The 16,707-nt window shown below is 38.9% G+C and overlaps 1 pseudogene; it reads left to right on the top strand.

The window, feature by feature from the left end:
* The first annotated feature begins 564 nt into the window (after positions 1–564).
* On the top strand, positions 565–16,257 carry LOC119877810 (annotated as a pseudogene).
* The last annotated feature ends 450 nt before the right edge of the window (positions 16,258–16,707 follow it).

The raw sequence follows: 16,707 nt of genomic DNA, 5'->3' as shown, positions 1-16,707 counted from the left end.
ATGGAGGGATGGAGGTGGAGGGAGGGACGGGAGGCGGGAGGGAGGAGGAGGGAGGGAGGGTTAGGGAGTGCTGGGAGGTGAGGCGGAGGGGGATGAGGTAGGAGTAGGTGCAGCAGGAAGGGGTCTTATTAGGGTAGGTGCTGCTTTTATTCGGTATTATGAGTAGTCTTCGTATTCTTCTTCTTCTTCTTCTTTTCTTTCTTTCTTCTTCTCCTCCTCCTCCTCCTTCTTTTTTTTTGTAGACTCACAACCCTGAGATCAAGACCTAAGCTGAGATCAAGAGTCAGACACTTAATTGACTGAGTCACCCAGGTACCCCTAGAAACCTTATTTCTTTAAAAGAAAAAAATTTCTAGATCGATCTCCCCTGAACTTCCTTTAACTATAAAATGTTGGCTAGTATTCAAGATGGACACGAGATAGAAGGGAAGATATTTTCCCCCCACGTTTTTCTCCTTTTACTTTTCTAAGCTAAATTACAAATTAAGCCTGCCTTTAAGTCCTCAGTTCCAGTTTATCCTGAAGTTCTGCAAGGATTCTGGGGGCTTGTGAAGGGCCTGGTACATGGGGAAAAGACATCTGGGCTCTATTTCTTATGGAGCTGATGGTGACACTTCAAGGTACAAACCTGTGAGTCTACCTAAAGAATGAATGCCTATTTTCCACTTGTTCTCCCAGAAGTGAGATACTGCCATGCCTGGTATCCAACATTGCTATATAATCCACATCTAGTTTCCCTCTGACTTTTGGCAAGACAAGGATGCCCTACTCTTGCCATTTTTATTCAACTTGGTATTGGAAGTCTTAGGCAGAGCAATTAGGAAAAAAGAAAGAAAGAAAAGGCATCTAAATCACAAAGGAAGAAATAAAATAGTCATTATTTGCAGATGACATGATATTATATATAGAATATTCTAACAACTCCATTCAAAAAATGTTCAAATGAATGAATTCAGTAAATTTGCAGGACACAGGATCAATATACCTGAGGTAAATGTCTATTTCTCTCTTCTCTCCATGCCTACAGCATCCCTCCCTCCTGCAGACAGTCTCATAGGTCTATTTGCCTCCTGAACATTCTCCAGCCTTCCAAACTGCTTTGATGTGGCCTCTTCTCTACATTTAGCTGTGGAGAGTCTGTTCTGCTGTCAGTCTTTGGGTCATTTTATGGGTTATTTACTCTGATTGACTGTCTGATGTAAGTTATCTAATTGTATCTGTGGGTTAAGGTGAGCTGAAGATCCCATCCTTAAAGAGACAGCATAAAAACCATCTCTGCAGAGATACAGTATAGAAACAGCAGTTTGAAAAATGCCTGGGGTATATGAGGAAGGAGATTTATTTAGTAATCTCGGATGAAAGATCTAAATATGAGACAAGAATCTATCAAAATCCTAGAGGAGAATACAGGCAACATCATTTTTGAACTCGGCCACAGAAACTTCTTGCAAGATACATCTATGAAGGCAGGGAAACAAAAGCAAAAATGAACTATTGTGACTTAATCAAGATAAAAAGCTTCTGCACAGCAAAAGAAACAGTCAACAAAACTAAAAGACAACCTTGGGAGAATGAGAGAAGATATTTGCAAATGACCTATCAGATAAAGGGCATTTATATATCTCAATCCAAGATATATAAAGAACTTATTAAACTCAACAACAAAGAAACAAACAATCCACTCATGAAATGGGCAAAAGACATGAACAGAAATTTTACCAAAGAAGACATACACATGGCTAATAAGCACATGAAAAAATGCTCTGCATCACTTGCCATCCGGGAAATACAAATCTAAACCACAATGAGATCCCACCTCACACCAGTAAGAATGGTGAAAATTAACAAGACAGGAAACAACAAATGTTGGAGAGGATGTAGAGAAAGGGGAACCCTCTTGCACTGTTGGTGGGAATGTGAACTGGTACAGCCACTCTCGAAAACTGTGTGGAGGTTCCTCAAAGAGTTAAAAATAGAGCTACCCTACGACCCAGCAATTGCACTACTGGGGATTTACCCCAAAGATACAGATGCAGTGAAAGACCGAGACACCTGCACCCCAATGTTTATAGCAGCAATGTCCACAATAACCAAACTGTGGAAGGAGCCTCGATGTCCATCGAAAGAGGAATGGATAAAGAAGATGTGGTCTATTTATACAATGGAATATTAGCCATTAGAAATGTCGAATACCCACGATTTGCTTCAGTGTGGATGGAACTGGAGGGTATCATGCTGAGTGAAGTAAGTCAGTCAGGGAAGGACAATCATTATATGGTTTCACTCATACAGGGAATATAAGAAATAGTGAAAGGGACAATAGGGGAAAGGAGAGAAAATGAGTGGGAAATATCAGAGAGGGTGACAGAACATGAGAGACTCCTAACTCTGGGAAATGAACAAGGAGTAGTGGAAGGGGAGGTGGGCAAGGGAGTGCGGTGACTGACAGGCACTGGGCGGGGGGCATTTGACAGGAGGAGCACTGGGTGTTATACTATATGTTGGCTTCAATCGAACTTCAATAAAAATATTAAAAAATTATTTAGTAATCTCAAGCATTTGCTGAAAGGGCACGAATTTTTGGGAGAATTCTCTAGGAACAAAAGAACTGGCATACACCATTTCTCTCCCCCACTCCCATCCTATATACATGAATACCTAAAACACCAACACTTGCTAACACCACTAGCTTGCTAACAGTGTGTCCCACTCCTACACACTTCTTCAGGTCTATTCCCTCTAAACTGGTGGCTTGGACAGAAGTTTTCCCATATACCTGCTGCTCCCTTCTCACAGTGGATCATCATAGACTGTGCTGGCACTGCATGCCCCACTCCTACACATTCCTATTGACTTGCCCCTCGAATCCTGTGATGGGAGTCTTCTAAAGTGTCTCCAGATACTCTCACCCAGCAGACCTTGCTAATGCCACATGGCGAGCCCTGTGTTATCCTGTGGACCTGTCCCCTCTAAAATGCCCTTAGCCAGAGCCCATTCAAAGTGGTGCCAAGCCTGAGAGTAGAGCCCCAACAGGGGCTAGTACCACTCCAAAGTAACTCCTGCTTTGTAGAGAGGAATATAACCACACATAACCAATTTGACTACAGGCTCAGGAGTAGGCTAGGGGCTGAATATGGTTTGCCTGAAGGCCCCACTCACCAATGACAGCATAGGGAGAATGCCCTGTAGTTCCATGTTACCACATCCATGACAAATGCCTGGTTTGACTCAAATCAAGCTCAGATGGTCCCAGACTGGCCAACTAACAACAGAGGAACTAATCCCTGCCCCCATAAAGAAAGAGAGCCATTGCAGATGACTGGACTAAAGGAAAAAACAGCTTAGCCATAACAGTAGATTGCACACAATGCATATAGGAGGCACCACTAAAGCACCAGGCTCTGGTGAACAGGGTATATTACATAGAATGCTACAGGAACTCTTCTTTATAAGGCCACTACTTTCAAGAGCAGAACATGTAGTTGACTTTCCTGACACAGAGAAACAGACCCAGAAATTTAAACAAAATGAGGTGACAGAGGAATATGTTCCAAATGAAAGAACAGGATAAAACCAAAGCAAGAGAGCTAAACAGAATGGAATAAGTAATATGCAAAATAGAGAATTTATAGTAATGGTCATAATGGCACTCATTGGACTTGAGAAAAGAGTAGAAGACATCAATGAGACCCTTAACAAAGTGATAGAAAACAAAAAACAATGAATCAGGGCTTAACATAATAAATGGAATTAAAAATACACTAGATGGAAAAAATAGTAGACTAGAGGAAGCAGAAGAGTGAATCAATGATCTGGAAAACAGAGTAATAAAGTTGAACAGGAGAGAGAAAAAAGATAAAAAATGAAAATAGACTTAGGGAACTCAGTGACATCATCAAGTACAATAACATTCACATTATAGGGATCCCAGAAGATGAAGAGAGAAAAAATGGGACAGATAATTTATTTGAAAAGATAATAGCTGAAAAATTCTCAAACCTGGGGAAGGAAACAGAAATACAGATACTGGAGGCACAGAGTGTCCCAGCAGAATCAACCCAGAGGTTGGCACCAAGACATATAGCAACTAAAATGGCAAAAAGTCATCTTAAAAAGAGAATTTTAAAAGCAGCAAGAGAAAAGGAAAAAAGTTATGTACAAGGGAGACCCCATAGAGCTATCAGCTGATTTTTCAGCAGAAACATTGCAGGCCAGAAGAGAGTGGCAATATAGTTATATTGCCAAAAGAAAAAATTCTGTAACTAAGACTGTTCTATCCAGCAAGGCTATCATTCAGAAAAGAAAGAGAAATAAAGAGTTTACCAGACAAACACAAGTTAAAGGAATTCAGTCCCTAAACCAACCCCACAAGAAATGTTAAAGGGGACTCTGGTAGAAAGGAAAGACCATAAGTAAGAGTAAGAAAAGTAGGAAGTACAAAAGCAGTAAAAGTAAGTATATCTATAAAATTCAGTCAAAGGAGTCACAAAAAAAGAAAAAAAAAAAAGATATAAAGTATGACACTGGGGCACCTGGGTGGCTTAGTGGTTAAGTATCTGCCTTTGGCTCAGGTCATGATCCCAGAGCCCTGGGAGCAAGTCCCGCATCAGGCTCCTTGCATGGAGCCTGCTTCTCCCTCTGCCTATATGTCTTCCTTTCTGTGTGTCTCTCATGAATGAATGAATAAATCAATCAATCAACCAATCAATAAAAATAAGAATGACACAGTATACGCAAAACATGGGGGAGAGAAGAGTAAAGAGTGGATTCAAATTTTGTGATCATCAACTTAGTATAGACTGTTGTGTGCGTAAGCTATTATATAATAGGGGCACCTGAGTGGCTCAGTCAGTTAAGCATCTGCCTTCAGCTCAGGTCACAATCCCAGAGTCCTGATCGAGCCCCAGGTCAGGCTCCCTGCTTCTCCCTCTCCTTCCATGTTCTCTCTCCCTCTCTCTCTCTCCCTTAAATCAATCAATCAATCAATCAATCTTAAAAAAAGATGTTGTATATAAACTGAATGGTAACCACAAATCAACCAGTTAGTAGATGTGCAAAAAAAAAAAAGAAAAAGGAATCCAAGTATATCACTAAAGAAAGCCAACAAACCATGAAAGAAAGGAATAAGAGAAAAAAGGGACAGAGAAGAGCTATAAAACCAACCATGAAACAAGTAACAAAATGGCAATGAATACATACCTATCAATAATTACTTTGAATATAAGCTGACTAAAGGCTTTAATTAGAAGACATAGGGTGACAGAATGGATAAAAAAGTGAGACCCATCTATATGTTGCCTAGAAGAGACCCATTTCAGACTTAAAGAACATGAAGATTGAAAGTGAAGGGATTGAAAGGCATTTATTATGCAAATGGAAGTGAAAAGAAAGCTAGGGTAGCCAAACTTAGGTCAGACAAAATAGACTTTAAAACAAAGACTGTCCCAAGAGATAAAGAGAGATGCTATATAATCATAGGGGAACAATCCAACAAGAAGATATTGTAAATATCAAACAATTGTAAATATTTATGCACCCAACATTGGAGTACCCAAATATGTAAAGCAGCTAATAACAAACATAAAGGAAATAATTGATAGTGATACAATAATAATAGGGGGGCAGCCCCAGTGATGCAGCGGTTTAGCGCCGCCTGCAGCCCATGGTGTGATCCTGGAGACCTAGGATCGAGTCCCACATCAGGTTCCCTGCATAGAGCCTGCTTCTCCCTCTACCTGTGTCTCTGCCTCTCTCTGTGTCTCCCATGAATAAATAAATAAAATCTTTAAAAAACCAATAATAATAGGAAACTTTAATATCCCACTTAGTTCAACAGATAGATTATCCAAACAGAATTTCCTTGTAGAATGGATTTGTATGGCATAATGGACCAGATGCATCTACCAGATATATATAGAATATTTCAACCTAGAAAAGAAGAACACACATTCCTTTTAAGTGCACATGGGGCATTCTCCAGAATAGATCACATATGAAGTGACAAAACAAGCTTCAACAAATTAAAAAAAATTAAAATCATATCATGCATCTTTTCTGGCCACAATGTGTTGAATATATAAATTAATCATAGGAAATATTCTGGAAAGAAAACAAATATATGGAGACTAAATGACATACTACTAAACAATTAATTAGTCAATCAAGAAATCAAAGAAGAAATTTTAAAAATACATAGAGACAAATGAAAATGAAAACACAATGGTCCAAAATCTTTTTTTAAAAAGATTTTTATTTATTTATTCATAGAGACACAGAGATAGATAGATAGATAGAGAGAGAGAGAGAGAGAGGGAGAGAGAGAGAGAGATTATTATTGCAATAATCTATAAATTGCTTTGAATGGTATGGATATTTTAACAATATCTGTTCTTCCAATGCATGAGCATAGAGTATCTTACTATGTGTTTGTTGTCTTCAATTTCTTTCATTGAAATGAAAAAGTACCAACAGCATTTTTTACAGAACTAGAGCAAATAATACTAAAATTTGTATGGAACCATCAGAGACCCTGAATAGCCAAAACAATCTTGAAAAAGAACAAAACTAGATGTATCACAATCTTGGATTTCAAGATATACTACAAAACTGTAGTAATCAGAACAGTATGGTACTGGCACAAAAGCAGACACACAGATCAATAGAACAAAATAGAGAGCCCAGAAATAAACCCACAATTATATGGTCAATTAATTTTCAACAACAAAGGAGGCAGGAAGATGCAGTGGGAAAAGATAGTTTCTCTAACAAATGGTGTTGGGAAAACTGAACAGCCATATGCAAAAGAATGAAACTGGACTACTTTCTTATACCATTCACAAAGATAAACTCAAAATGGATTAAAGATCTAAATATGAGATCTGAAACTGTATAAATCCTAGAAGAGAACACAGGCAATAATTTCTCTGACATTGGCCATAGCAACATTTCTCTAGATATGTGTCCTGAGGCAAAGAAAACAAAAGCAAAAATAAACTATTGCAACTACATCAAAATAAAAAGCTTCTGCACAGCAAAGGAAACAACCAATAATTCTAACAGACAACCTAGTGAGTGGGAGAAGATATTTATAAATGATATATCTGATAAAGGGTTAGTATCCAAAATATATAAAGAACTTACACAACTCAACACAAAAAACCCACAAATAATCCAATTAAAAATGAGCAGAAGACATGAACAGTCATTTCTCTAAAAAAAGACATACAAATGGCCAACAGACATATGAAAAGATGTGCAACATCACTCACCATCAGAGAAATCAAAATCAAAACCACAATGAGATATCACCTTATACCTGTCAGACTAAAACCAACAATACAAGAAACGACAGGTGTAGGCAAGGATGTGGAGATAAATGAAACTTGTGCACTGTTGGCAGGCATGCAAACTGGTGTAGCCCCCGTGGAGAACAGTATGGAGGTTCCTCAAAAAATTAAAAATAGAACTACCCTATGATCCAGCGGTTCCACTTCTGGGTATTTATCTGAAGAAAACACAACAGTACTTCAAAAAGATATAGGCACTCCTATGTTTATAATAGCCAAGACACAGAAGCAGCCCAAGTGTTCATCAGAAGATGAATGGATGGGGCACCTGGGTGGCTCAGTGGTTGAGCATCTGCCAGTAGGCTCAGGTCATGATCCTGGGGTCTTGGGATTGAGTCCCATATCAGGCTCCCCATGGGGGGCCTGTTTCTTCCTCTGCCCATGTCTCTGCCTCTCTCTGTGCATCTCTCATGAGTAAATAAATAAAATCTAAAAAAAATATATGAATGGATAAAGAAGTGGTATATATACATACAATGGAATATTAGCCATAAAAAAGAATGAAATCTTGCTATTTGCAATGACACAGATGGATCTAGAGGGTATAATGCTAAATGAAATATGTCACTCAAAGAAAGACAAATACCATATAATTTTACTCAGATGTGGAATTTAAGAAACAAGCAAGCAAAGAAAAAAAGAGACAAACCAAAAAACAGACTCTTAACTATAGAGACCAAACTGATGGTTACCAGAGGAGGTGAATGGGGGATACGTGAAATAGGTGAAAGGAATTAAAAACACACTTAATCATGATAAGCACTGAGTAATGTATAGAATTGTTAAATCACTATATTGTACACCTGAAACTAACATAATACTGTATGTTAACTATACTGAAATTAAAAAATAAAAAAGAATGACTTGCATTTTGGATTTTTTCCCTCCTGCCTTGCCTAGAATTTAATCTTCAGCTTGACCAATAAGTATAGCAATTTTTTTTTAAAAAGACAACCTACTGAATGAAAGAAAATACTTGTAAATCATATATCTGAGAAGGGGCCATATATCCAAAATATGTAGGTAAAGAACTCATACAATTCAATAGCAAAGAAACCAAACAATCCAATTAACAAATGGGCTGAGGATCTGAATAAACATTTTCCCAAAGAAGACATACAGGTGGCTAATAGGTACATAAAAATGTGCTTGACAGTACTGATCATCAGGGAAATGCAAATCAAAACCACAGTGAGGTAATCTCATACCTGTTAGAATGGCTTTATTTAAAAAAAATAAGAAATAACAAATGTTGGCAGGAATGTTGCATAGGGAACCTCTGCACACCACTGGAAGGATGTTAATTGGTGAAGCCACTACTGAAAACAGTACAGAGATTCCCCCCCAAAATTAAAAATAAGACCACCATACAATCGACCATTCCACTTCTGGATATTCATCTGAAGAAAACAAAATCACTACTTTGAAAAGATATAGGTATTCCCACGTTCACTCCTACATTATTTACAGTAGCCAAGATATAGAAGCAACCAAAGTGTCCATTGATGAATGAATGAGTAAAGAAAAATTGGTACATATATATAATATACAGCCGTAAAAAAGAAGGAATCTTTTCCATTTGTACAATATGGATAGTCCTTGAGGGCGTTATGCTAAATGAAATAAATCAGACAGAGAAAGACAAATACCATGTGCTCTCACTTGTATGTGGAATCATCCCCTCATCCTGCAACCCACCAAAGAAAATTGAACTCATAGATACAGAGAACAGATTGGTCTTGCTGGAGGCAGGGGTAGGGTGAGGCAGAATGGTCAAAGGGATCAAAAGGTACAAATTTTTAGTTGTAAAATAAATAAGTTACCGGGATGTAACCTACAACATGGTGTAGTTAATAAGACTGTAGAGCATATTTGAAAGTTGCTAAGAGAGTAGATCTTAAAAGTTCCCTTCACAAGAAAAAAAAAAAAAAAACGTATCTCTGTGTGGTGATGGATATAAACCAGACTTGTTGTGGTGATCACTTTACAAATACAAATATTGAATCATTATGTTGTGTATCTAAAACTACTATAATGTTATATGTTAACTATACTCCCGTCCCCCCAAAAGAAAGAGAGTTAATATGCTGTCAGGTATGAGCTGCTCCACTTTAGGACCTCTTTGTTATCACCATTTAGCCCATACTCTAATACACGCCATTCTTTTATATTAATTATTTTTAAAATTATTATAAAATTTCTACTTTTAAGTATTAGAAAAATACACCATTCATTACTCTTTGGTGCAAATTTGTCATGAGACTACACTTTTGTATTCCATTATGATTTACCATTATTGCGTTGCTTCCTTAACAAGGATATATCAGATTTTAAATTATGAGATGCTTATTTCAGAAACAAAATACATTATGTTTAAAAGGGGGGAAAAAGAGCAAAAAGTGCCATCTCTTTGAAAGGAGAAAAATCTAGTAAGAACAAAACATAATTTACAACTTAGTTGTATGTTTTGCTGCTCTTAGTGCATCTCCATCCCTCCTGCTTTCCTTTCTCTGGGGTTTAGGTAATGTAGTAACTCTGAATTTTATCTTATTTTTTTCTCCTGTGAAATCTTAATTAGGAATGAATTTTCTTTTTGCAGCATCTGCAATATTTCTCTCCTTTACTCATTCTAGAAACACTCCTAGATCTCACCCTATCTAAAAATTGCCCTCCAACTGCATGTCCTTCTGAGCATTGCCCACTTCTCTTGGGCAGAGACATCCTCAAAGAGTCAGTATTCACTTGCTTACATTTATACCCAGCCCTTACTACGAGCTGTCTTCTGACCATGATTGATCGAAAGGGCAGTTGCTAAGCTCACTTGTGACTTCTAGTTGCCAATGCCAGTGAAAACATTTTAATTCTGATTTGCCTAGACTACTTCACTGCACTGGAAATTGTTGATGACACTTTTTCTGGGAATTGCCTAAACTGTTTCTACTTATACCCATAATCTTTCTTTGACTCCTTTGTTGACTCGTCTTCCTCTGGGGACCCCTAACATTTGATGAATCCCAGGAATTGGCCAAGAATCACAGCTTTTCTCGTTGTATTCACTTTTCCTTGGTGATTTTATCCATTCTCATATTTTTTTTAATAGGAAAAGATGGTTTAAAAATTTGTATCGAATGGCTTTTAAATTCAAACATCCAAACCTGAGGTCTCTGCAAAGAGGGTCTTAGACTTTCGTTTCCATTGGTCTCCTGGGGGATTTGTGCTAGGTGGGGAATAAACTTACTCTCAGAAACCCATATGCGAATGCATATGGCAAATTCCTAGTGCCTTATGATGATAGTGCTATATTACTTTAAAATGCTACCTCATAGGTTCTGTGAAAGTATATACGTGCTGAATATTTTAGAGATATTCACAAAACTTTCATCTAAGTTTAATGAGCTCTGTAAACTGTGATCTTTGGGATGGTATTCTCAGTTTAATTTCTAAAGCGGCCCATGGACCTCAGTCCAGATTCTTTGACACCATATATTAAAAAAATAATAATAATTAGCCAAACCCTATCTCTGGAATGTTATTACACTTGTCTCAAGTGAAGCTTTGTGTGAAAAGTATTTTTGGAGCAACAAAAAAGGAAAAGAGTGGAGACTTCATCATTTTTAAAGAACAGGTTGCATGACTCTGTGGTGCTGGTTTGCTAATTAGTGAGAGGTTGTATCCTCCATGGAAGACCAAATAATCTGTAATATGACCTCGTCGCTCGCCCCATCAAGTTATAGGAGCTGGTTTCTTCACCCCTTTGAATATGGATAGGCCCTGTGGCAGCATCAGTGGTAAGAGTATGGCAGAAATGGCTGCATACCAGTTATGAGTATAGACCTCAGTTGCCCTGCTTTTAGATTCCATGCTGTGGGAAGCCCACACTACATAAAAAGGATACGCACAGGTGTTCTGGCCCTGGCTGAGCTCCCAACCAAAGCCAGCATCAAAACCAGCCATATGAAGAGCCATCTTAGATGTTCAATCCATCTTTCTCCAGAACCCTGGAAAACATGATTCCTGGAAGCCTTGAAGAAAAAAACCACCTAGCTGAGATCACGAATACCTCAAAACAGTGAGGGATTAATAGTAAGATTGTTTTTTTCTGCTAAGTTTTAGAGCCATTATAAGAATTGATAGCCTAATATTAATGCCTGTATTTACAGAAGAATTTGGTCTGAGACTTGCTTTCTTTGTGACCTGGTGTTGAAGTAGTGGGGAGACTTCACCCTTATCCACCTACCTCCAAATATTGTTGGCTATTGAGATCCAACAAAAAAATCCTAAGTGTTGTATGTGACCAAATGGACTTTGGGAGATAAAGCATTTTCACCAGTGCTAGCAGAGCAAGGATCAAGGCTCAGAACCTAGACATCAGTCCTCGCCATGTGGTTGTGAATTGAGAATTATAGCTTCAAATGTTACCATAAGTTGCTGGGTACTGACACAGCTGGGAGTAAAAATGTCACTAAGCCCAGAGATCTAGAATTCTTTTGTCCTGGTGGACAAAGTGTCCATTTACATGGTTAAGACTCTGCATTTGTGTTGCATCTCCTTGAGGTAAAAAGGAGACAATGAGGAACTATATCAGCCATTTTCATCCTCATTTTTGCATTGCTTATTTGCTGCTTTGAGAGCAAGCCAAAGCCAAAGCAACCTTGAATGTGTCTAAGTCAATATTCTCATCCATCCTTAGAACTGGACCAGGTGTGTTGGTAGACTGTCTCCACCTAAACACTCCACAGGCATCTCAAATGCATTGTATTCCAAACTAAGCATATCATATTTCCTTCTAACTCCACTGCCATTACTACCTTCTCTGTCTCAGTAGGTATTACTCTCCATCCACCCGTTCCCCAGATTTCTCCTTCAACCTCTCTTTGCTACATCCAAACAGTATACAAGGACAGCTAATATGACTTCCTTAACAGTTTTTAGGAATCTCTTCCTAATGTTTCCAGATTGTGGCCTAATCATGTCTCATTTGGATCTTCTGATTCATCTCCATGCCTCTAGTCCTGTCTATTTAAAACTCCCCCTCTACTCTGATAGCCGAGAAAGCTATCTATGTTGTAAATCTGACCATGTTCTATCTGTGCCCCACATCTGCTATCCTGACAGCAGCACAGGGCCTCCTTGCTCTCCTCTCTGGCCTCGTTTCCCACCACTGCACCCAGAACACTGAAAGCATGCTTGCAACGCTGCACTCTCACAAACCGGAAACGTGTATCTTAGGCGTCTTTCTTGCCTCGGTGCCTTTGGCCTAAGTTCTCTGCCTGACATATCTTCTCTCCATGCCCCTCCTCACCTTCTTTGTTTTCAGCCTGGTTAATTTCTGCTTATCTTTAAAACTGTAGAGCTTGAAAAAGTCCTCATGCCTAGGCAATACCCCAGACCAATTACGATAGAATTTATGTGATGGCTCCCAGGAGTGAGTATTTTTTAGTTTCCCAGGTGATTTCTGTGGCAGCTGAGGCTGAGAACACTGCTTTAGAGTCATGATGCTCCTGTTCTCCCCAGATTGAAATGCTCTTTTATGATCCCATAATGTTCTGTAATATCTCTATTATTGCACATTTCACAATGCATTATAATGAGCCATTTACACGTTTGTCTTCCTAGAGGTTATGAGATCCTCTAGGGTAGGGACTGTGGTTTTTTTTTTTTTTTTTCAAATTGGTATTTTCAGCATTTAGCTTAATGGCTGGTAGGTGCTAAACAATCAATCACTTTTATGAATGAATGGATGAACGAGAAACAATGAATGTTAACAAACACTTTTGTTTGTTAAAAAGAGAAAATCTCATCCTATTTTATTCCAACACTATCCTTTTTTTTTTTGTTTGTTTGTTTTTTTTGTTAAGTCCCAAAGCACATAGACATGAGTAGGGTTAGAATACATAGGTTGCTGTATGATCTGGGATGAAGGTCTTAACAAACCAGAGGGAGCACGGCAGATTTTGAGTAGGGTCCCCTCAAAGATGTCCTGAAAGGCCCAAGAATGTGACATAAGCTAGTGAGTGGGCAGTGGGAGGTAAGGTGCTTCAAAGACAAGACAAAAGGTAAATATTAAGGTTTACTCAGTAACTTTGTAGGAAAAAAAAAAAAACTGCTTTTCTCCTACTTACTGTAGTTTGAAACTTCAGTGTGTTGGGCTAGATATAGTAGAACATAAATGTGTACTTTTGAGAATTGAAAACACTGTAAAGAAGACAATAACAATTTAAAAGCATAATACTGAATAAAATCAGAATAACAAACTTATCTGTAGAAACATTCTGAAACTGTTTCAATTCACTAGCCCATTTCTGATCATCTCCATTTCAAGTTGCTGTGAACTTGAACAAGAAAGTTCCTGATACCAAGAAACTTAGTCTAGTAATCATAGTAATGGAACAATAACATAAAGATATTCTGAGCATCTGCTATGTGATAGGCTTTGCTTAAAGATCTTCAGGCATGTATGACATCTGATCCGTAATTAATTTTTCTTGCTTTTCTGATGATAAGAATCAGGCTCAGGGAGATTAAGGCCTTTGCCCAAGTTTGGTAGAACTAGGATTTAAATTTCTCTTTTATTGTTTTTGTTTTTTTGTTTTGTTGTTGCTTTAACCCATTCTGCCTTCCTAATCAGGGACATTAAACATGTTCATCAGTGATAAAAGTTAGAACGGGGATCCCTGGGTGGCGCAGCGGTTTGGCGCCTGCCTTTGGCCCAGGGCGCGATCCTGGAGCCCCGGGATCGAATCCCGCGTCGGGCTCCCGGTGCGTGGAGCCTGCTTCTCCCTCTGCCTGTGTCTCTGCCTCTCTCTCTCTCTCTCTCTGATGTGACTATCATAAATAAATAAAAAAAATTAAAAAAAAAAGTTAGAACGTGCTAAGTGCTATAAGGAAACAAAAGACCACGAGAGTACATAGTGTCCAGTTTTGTCTCTCACTACCGAGGGCGGGCTGGGTGGGAACCAAAGCAGATATGGGGAAGATACCAGATTCGGGTCCTACGTGAGGAGTAGAATTTTGTTTGTTTTGAAAAACTCTCAAGTTTTTCTTTTTTCCTTTAGTGAGGTTTTATTATGAAATATATTTGAATTTACAGAAGAGTTGCAAAGATAGTACAGAGAGCTCCTGGGACCCTTTACCCATTTTCCCCGATGTTAACATCGTATGTAGCCTTGGCACAATGATCAAAACTAGTACACTGACACGGTCTTTGGGCTGATCCGTGGTGGACGTTTAGGGGGCAGCTGACCCGCAGCCTCCGCGCCCGCACCGCCTCGCGTGGAAGCCTGAGCCGGCCGTGCAGCTTTCTCCCTTTGCGCATAACCAGGTCCACCAACGGGGATGCTAGTTCACCAGCTGTCCGCCTTAACGGATTCAAGAACAAGGGGAAAGACAGTACAGAAATGAGGCGGCGCCGAATAGAAGTTAATGTGGAGCTGAGGAAAGCTAAGAAGGATGACCAGATGCTGAAAAGAAGAAATGTAAGCTCATTTCCTGATGACGCTACCTCTCCACTGCAGGAAAAACCTCAACGACCAGGGCGCTATAAATTGGTCTGTTGATGACATTGTCAAAGGCGTAAATAGCAACAATTTGGAAAGCCAGCTCCAGGCTACTCAAACTGCTAGGAAACTACTTTCTAAGGAAAGACAGACAACATAATCCGGGCTGGTTTGAATCCAAACTTTGTGTCCTTCTTGGGCAGAACTGATTGTAGTCTTACTGAGTTTCAATCTGCTTGGGCCCTCACTAACATTGCTTCCAGAACATCAGAACAGACCAAGGCTATGGTAGATGGAGGTGCTATCCCAGCATTCATTTCTCTGTTGGCATCTTGCCATGGCCATATCAGTGAACAGGCTGTATGGGCTCTAGGAAACATTCCAGGTGATGGTTCAGTTTTTCAAGACTTGGTTATCAAGTATGGTGCAGTTGACCCACTGTTGGCTCTCCTTGCAGTTCCTGATATGTCATCTTTAGAGTGTGGTTACTTACCTAACCTTACTTGGACACTCTCAAACCTTTGTCGCAACAAAAATCCTGCACCCCAGTTAGATGCTGTTGAGCAGATTCTTCCTACCTTAGTTCATCTCCTGTATCATGATGATCCAGAAGTATTAGCAGATACCTGCTCGGCAATTTCCTACCTTACTGATGGTCCAAATGAATGAATTGAAATAGTTGTGTAAACAGGATTTGTGCCCCAACTTGTAAAGCTTCTAGGAGCTACTGAATTACCCATTGTGACTCCTGCGCTAAGAGCCATAGGAAATATTGTCACTGGGACAGAAGAACAGACTCAGGTTGTAATAGATGCAGGAGCACTTGCTGTCTTTCCCAGCCTGCTAATGAACCCCAAACCTAATATTCAGAAGGAAGCTACATGGACAAATTCAAACATCACATTTGGTCGCCATAACCAGATACAGCAAGTTGTGAATCGTGAATTAGTCCCATTCCTCATTAGTGTTCTCTCTAAGGCAGACTTTAAGACACAAAAGGAAGCTTTATGGGCTGTGACCATCTATACAAGTGTGGAACAGTTGAATAGATTGTATACCTTCGTTTATTGTGGCATAATAGAGCCATTGATGAACCTCTTCACTGCAAAAGATACCAAAATCATTCTGGTTATTCTGGATGCCATTTCAAACATCTTTCAGGCTGCTGAGAAACTAGGTGAAACAGAGAAACTTAGTATAATGACTGAAGAATGTGGAGGTTTGGACAAAATTGAAGCTCTACAAAACCATGAAAATGAGTCTATGTACAACGGTTCATTAAACTTGATTGAGAAGTATTTCTCTGTAGAAGAAGAGGAAGATCAGAATGTTGTGCCCAAAACTATCTCTGAAGGCTATACATTCCAAGTTCAGGATGGCACTCCTGGGACCTTTAGCTTTTAGATTGTACAGCTGAGACAGAAAGTTGTTCTGTACTCTGGAAGAAGTTTGTCTTACTGTTTCTCTACTAAGAACTCTTTTAAAATGTGTTTTGTTATTGTAGCACTTTTTACAACGAAATTATACTTGACCAGTTCCAAACTGTACAAACTGTATGAAGCTCCTCTTCTCAGTGGTTTCTTATTTCTATGTGGAATCTCCTATCTTACAGTGTCCTATAAAAAAGATTAAATTCTACTCTTTTCTTAAAAAAAAAAAACCTCACAAAAACTAGTACATAAATATCAATACAATCCTATTTACTAAACTATAGATTTTATTCAGATTTTCCCCAGTAGTGTCCCCTTTCTGGTCCAGGATTGAACTTGATCAGGAGAAGATGGAAGATGAAAATATTCCAGAAAAGAAATCCCTGACCAATGAAAACCAAACAGCCCAGGTTACTTCTTCTAAGATGATCAATA

The sequence above is a fragment of the Canis lupus genome, chromosome 32, assembly GCF_011100685.1.
Source record: "Canis lupus familiaris isolate Mischka breed German Shepherd chromosome 32, alternate assembly UU_Cfam_GSD_1.0, whole genome shotgun sequence".
Lineage (NCBI taxonomy): Eukaryota > Metazoa > Chordata > Mammalia > Carnivora > Canidae > Canis > Canis lupus.
This window is presented reverse-complemented; position numbering and strand designations above follow the sequence as displayed.